This window comes from Pipistrellus hanaki (assembly GCF_964339955.1).
Source record: "Pipistrellus hanaki genome assembly, chromosome: 2".
NCBI lineage: Eukaryota > Metazoa > Chordata > Mammalia > Chiroptera > Vespertilionidae > Pipistrellus > Pipistrellus hanaki.
In genome coordinates, this window is record NC_140504.1 from 108,136,626 (window position 1) to 108,142,797 (window position 6,172).

Here is a 6,172-nt window from a genome sequence, read left to right on the forward strand (position 1 = left end):
TGTGGAAAACAGTATAGTGTTTCCTCAAAAAATTAAAAATGGAACTGCCATTTCACCCAATAATACCACTTCTAAGAATATATCCCAAGAAAACAGAAAAACAATCAGAAAGGATAAAATGCACCCCTATGTTCATAGCAGCACAATTTACAATAGCTAAGATTTGGAAACAACCTAAGTGCCCATCATCAGATGAGTGGATTAGAAAACTGTGGTACATCTACACAATGGAATACTTTGCTGCTATAAAAAAAGTCAATTCTTACCATTTTCAACAGCCTGGACGGAACTGGAGAGCATTATACTAAGTGAAATAAGCCAGTCAATGAAAGAAAAGTACCACATGATCTCACTCATTTATGGATAATAAATAATATTATAAACTGATTAACCAAAATAGATACAGAGGCAGAGAAGCATCGAACAGACTGTCAAACTACAGCAGGAAGGTTGGGGAGGGTTAAGGGTGGTGGGAGGTAAGAAATCAACCAAAGGACTTGGATACAAGCATATAAGCATAACCAATGGACGCAAGACACTGGGTGACAGGTATGAAGGCATATGCCAGGGGCTAGAGGAGGCCAGGGAAGTTCAATGGATAAGAAAAGGAGACATATGTACTATTATGAATAATACTTTAAATAATAAAATAAAATAATAATAATAATAATAATAATAATAATAATAATCTATACCAGAGGTTCCCAAACTTGTTTGTGCCGTAGACCCCTTGCCATGTTTTTCGGTTTTGGGTAGACCCCCTACTTACCTGATATTGATTTTTTTGTAAATTTCTAACTGTAGTGAAGTTTAGTGTTAAAATTTAATAAAAAATAATGTACTTACTTTTCTCCGGCATTCTCAAACAAAATAACACTGATTCACTATAATTTGTATGATAAACTACCAGTTTATATTTTTTTAAATATTTTCTCAGCACTTTCCTATTCAAGATTCAGGAAACGAATGAACGTATTTTTCTCACATTCATATTTATAGAGTGACGAATTGAACAAGTCGGTGCAAGTTCGCGAAGCTTTGAGACAAAAATTGGCAAGAATGTTTACTGCGTGTATGCTTGTAACAAGATGATACTGGTATATCATTATGTGCAGGTTTTTATCCTACAACTTACACAATTTTATAAACATATATAATAAATTTTTTACTTCATAGGTACTTTTATAAATAATTTATATGTTTTATATTATAAGATAATATGATGTAAGTAAATAGTTACTATCAGTGTATGTTGAGATCCACTATCGTGGACCCCCATTTTCATTTCATGGACCCCCAAATTTTTTTTTCGCTGACGTAGACCCCTTGCAGGTTGTCATAGACCCCTGGGGGTCGATATAGACCACTTTGGGAATCACTGATCTATACTAATAAAAGCCTAAGTGGCCCTCAAGCCCTCATGCCCTCATGTCATCACCAGATGGCTGCCCCCACATCATCACAAGATGGCTGGTAGGAGAGGGCAGTTGGGGCAAGATCAGTCCAACAGGGTAGGGCAGTTGGGGGTGACCAGGCCAGCAGGGGAGGGAAGTTGGGGGTGACCAGGCTGGGAGGGAAGAGCAGTTGGGGACAAGATCAGGGAGGCATGGGAGGGCAATTGGGGACCACCAGGCCAGCAGGGGAGCAGTTAGGCATCAATGAAGCAGGCAGAAGAAGTTCAGGGCAATCAGGCAGGCAGGCAGGCAGGCAAGCGGTTAGTAGCTAGCAGTCCCAGATTGTGAGAGGAATGTCTGCCTGCTGGTTTAGGGCCTCTAGTAACAATCTTCTATATATACAAAAGCCTAAGTGACCATAGCAACCAAATGGATGACCAATAGGCTGTATGGGGCAACTAGGCCAGCAGGGGGGCAGTGAGGACAACCAAACGACTGAGCAGCATGTTGCATGGGGCAACTAGGCCAGCAGGGGGAATAGTGAAGGGAGACTAAACAACCAAGCAACAGGCTGTGCAAAGCAACTAGGCCGGCAGGGGTGTCAGTGAGGGGTGACCAAATGACTGAGCAGCAGGCTGCGCAGGACCACCTGGCCAGCATGGGGGCCAGTGAGGTGCAGCCAAACAGCCCAGCAGCAGGCTGAGTGGGGTGACCAGGCCCACAGGGAGGGGTGGGGGTATTTGGGGGAGACTAGGCCAGCAAAGGGGGCAGTGAGGGGAAACCAGGCTGGCAGAAGGGGGCAGTGAGAAGTGACCGGGCTGGTGGGGGGAACAGTTGGGGGTGACCAGGCTGGCAGGGGGGGCAGTAAGGGGCGACCAGGCAGATAGGCAGGTGAGCAGTTAGGAGGAAGGCTGGAGTCCCTGAGAGGCCTACTTGTCCCGTCAGACCGATTCCCAGCACCCAACATGGCGTGCTTTCCATTGAGGGGACTTTGGCTCAGCTCCATGATTTCTAGTAGAATGAATAGTGAGGCCTTTGTGATCTTCCTCTGAACTAGAGCTCCCTCCTGCTCACCCAGGCCAGGACTGTACCTGGTGGCCGCAGCACCTGCTTCCAACTGGATAGCCTCCTCCGCTGGCAGAGGAAGGCCAGCATTTGCAACATAGGTGTCGAGAGCCCCAGCAACCCAAGTGAGGCTTTCCACAGCCCTGCTGCCCAGTACCTCACTGCCCACTGCCCATGACCCCAGCCTGCACATCTCGGCCTTCTTTCAGAGCTCACTTCATGGTTGTTGTTTTTTTTTGGGTGGGGGAGGAGAGGGTAGAAGCCAAGTTCAATGGGTGGGTCTCTGCTGACTATGTTAGCTTAGGCCAGAGATCTTTTACCTATAAAACTGAGGTGTGATAGACCTACACTCAGGTTTAAGAATTGAGCAGCATAATCTCTGTAAGTTGTTTCTTGTGGATGAGGCCTTCAGGCCCTGCTGCTTCTCTGGCACAAGACCACTGGACTCCCAGCTAGGGCTCAGGCCCTTCCTCAGATATGGACAAATAGGTCCACAGGCTATGGCCATATGTGCATGGAGAGTCTGGTTCCTCCATAGGGGACAAGATTGCAGCTAGAGGTGATGCCATTGGCTTGCAACTGGCATCCATGCCCCCCAGACAGTGCAGGAATTGAGGTTGTCATTGCTTATTATCCTGAGGAAGCAGGAAAGGAGGTGCGGCTCTCCTGTGGGTGAAAATCAGGGCAAGAGCCCCAAGCATCGAACCAGGGCTGCAATGCTGAGCTGACCCACTCACCAAATAGTGACAGCGTGTGTCCTCATCTCCTGCCTCAGAGAACATCTTCTCCACAAAGCTGCACCTGCTACATCACACAGTGCAATTATGTTACTTAGCTTCTGTAAGTGCAACGCTGCTGCTCCTCAGTTAAAATGAACCCTGGTCCTGGTGGTAGGGAAGAGAGTCCCCCAAAGAATTCCTGGCATGGGCTTAAGAGCCAGGATTCAGGAGGTTCAGGATTCAGTGAGCAGTGATGGCAGACACTGCTGGGCTGGTTTCTCTGGAAATGCCAGCCCACTCTGCCCACAGGACCAGAACCAGCAGAACCACTGTGCCTTGGGAAGTGGCTGTCCTTGGGTGAAGCCTTGGCAAAGTGGGCCAGAACATGCGAAGGGATGCAGAGATCCAGATGACCTCCACCCTCCCTCTGGAAGCCACTGCCTGCTGCAGTCCACCTCCCTGCTGGCGATAGCCAGACCTGCCCTACCTCCCAGACACTACCTGTGCCCCTGTTTGTTTCCATGCCTGCCACCCTCTTTAGCAGGGGACTACCCAGCGCCTGGAATAACGTACATGCTTGATGGGTCATTGATCATGAATGGCTTGAGTGTTTCTCCTGGGAGCTGCAGATTTATCTTAGCAAGGAAGGTCAGACGGGCCAACAGAGACCCAAACAGCAGGGTGGTGTCCGCAGAGGCCCTGAGCCTGGCTGTAGGCTCTGTTGGAGGGGGCAGTCTTTGACAAGTCCTGGAGCACTGGTCCAGGGCACTCCTTTTTCTCTGGTCCCAGCTCTGGCCTCTAAGGGAGGTGTGGCCTCACAGTGCCATTAGGACTTGCCACCTGTTTGCCCACGGCCTCACTGATCATTCTTACTGATTCTCTACCTTGGCCAGAAGCTGGAATCACCTAGAAGTTTTCAGAGGGTCTGACCTTTGTCCCTGCTTGAGGTTCTGATTCTAATGGTCTGGGGTGGAAGTCTCCCAGGTGACAGAATAGGCAGCTCAGGTTGACACCCACAGCATGATACTATGGCTGCAGGAGCACAATCACACAATGGGATTAGAGGTTCCACTTGAATTGTGCCATTGCAGAGGTGACTCGGGGAGGGGGTCAGTACGTGGTTGCAGCTCCAGTCTTCAAAAGCTGGAAAAGTCAAAAAACACTGCCACCAAGTCTTATTTTATAACCCTAGAGAGAGAGACTCAGCTAAAAATGGAGTGGGCTACTTTGCTGAGGTTCTGGTGCCAAGGAAGTTGTTTTATTGAACTGCAAATACCCATGGTCTCAACCCAAGGGTTTATTTCTCTAATTGGCCTCACTGGCATCCTTAAACAGAATCCCTAACATCTTCAAGGATATGGGCAATTGTGTTACTTTTCTAGTATCCATCTATCTAGTAAGCTTCCTAATCCTATGCAAAAGCTATTTGAATACAAGTCTTATTTCTTCTACTAAACAGCCCTCCCTCCCCTTGAGGGAGGGGAACATTTGCAGCATTTATTGAGATCACTAAGAATAGTTATTCAGAAACCATTAATTCAGGCAAAGGCCCTAATAATCTGATTAGGAGACAAAGACAGTGAGTATTGAGTAAGGGAACAATTACTTCCATAGAAAGAAGGAATTTCTACTGGTGCAGATAGCATGACATAGTAATATTAGAATATTCTGGGTATGTATCCGTAGAAATGCAAAAACATTAGAATATTCTAAAGAATATTTTTCATTTTCAGTCCAGTAGTCATCAATTCAAAAATCATAATAACTGCTTATGATCTTTGAAAACAGTTATCTGAGACACGGTTGACCTACGCCCAGTTCCAAGTGCAGTGCTGCGTGGGTGTGATGATGACATCATGCCATGTCACTTCTCTCCTAGGGCTGCCATGCAGGCTGTCTTCCCAATGTGGAAGCAACATGCTGGGGTAAGTCCAGGATTTCTCCAGCTTCTTTGGTAGCACTTTTTAGCGTGGGCATGGCTGCCAGCTGGGGTGGGTATCCCTGCCCTTGGAGACACCCAAAGAGAGGCAGAGACACTGAGTCACCCTCAATGATTTAACTCTATTATATTCTACTAGTGGCCCAGTGCACAAAATTCATGCATATTAAAAAGGAATTAATTAGAGGAAATATTTTAATATTGCTATTTGCCCTTTCTTTATAATAGAAGTGTCAGAGATGAAAGAAAATAGTCAAATGTATATGAAAATCTTCCTCTAGTCAGAGTCTGGGGTGTGCTGTGGGACCCAGAGTGAAGTCCCTGTCCACCCGCAGTGCCTCAAAATTGCACAAGACCCAGACCCAACTGGACAGCCCTGTCGAGTGGGGGACATAGCCTCAGGTCCCCCTTCAAGATCTGTAGGGTGTGGGGGGGTGCAGCCTTAGGTCCTCCAGTATTCCCTCAAGTCCCCCAGCTGGGCGCTGGTTTGGGGAACATGGCCTGAGGTCCCCCGTCCTAGGCCAGGGCAGGGAGCATGTCTTGAGCTCCCCTGTCAAGCCCTGCCAGGTGGAGGATGTGGCCTGAGATCCCCCATCAAGCCCTGCCAGGAAGGGGATGCAGCCTCAGGTCCCCCATCTCAGCATCGTGAGGGGGGTATAGTCTCAGGGCCCCCGCCAAGCCCCATTGGGAGGGGGGCACAGTCTCAGGTCCTCCGGCCCAGCAGCTGGCGAGGAACTCAGCCTCAGGTCCCCTGGCACTGGGGTGGGGGCATGGCCTGAAGTCCCTCAGCCCAGGGTAGAGGGAGCAGCCTGAGGTCCCCTGGCCCAGGAAAAGGGGAAGGATCTTGAGACCCCCCCCCCCCACCCGTCAAGCTCCGCCAGGTGGGGGGGGGGGGGGTGCAGCCTGAGGTCCCCTGTCAAGCCCCACTGAGTGGGAGAAGAGGCAAGGGGCGGGGGCGACGAGGGAGGGGAGAGGAAGGTGTGGCACAGCCTAAGGTCCCTGCTGATTGCTCACCAAGGTTTGTTATGGGAACTCGGCCTCTACTATGGGCACAG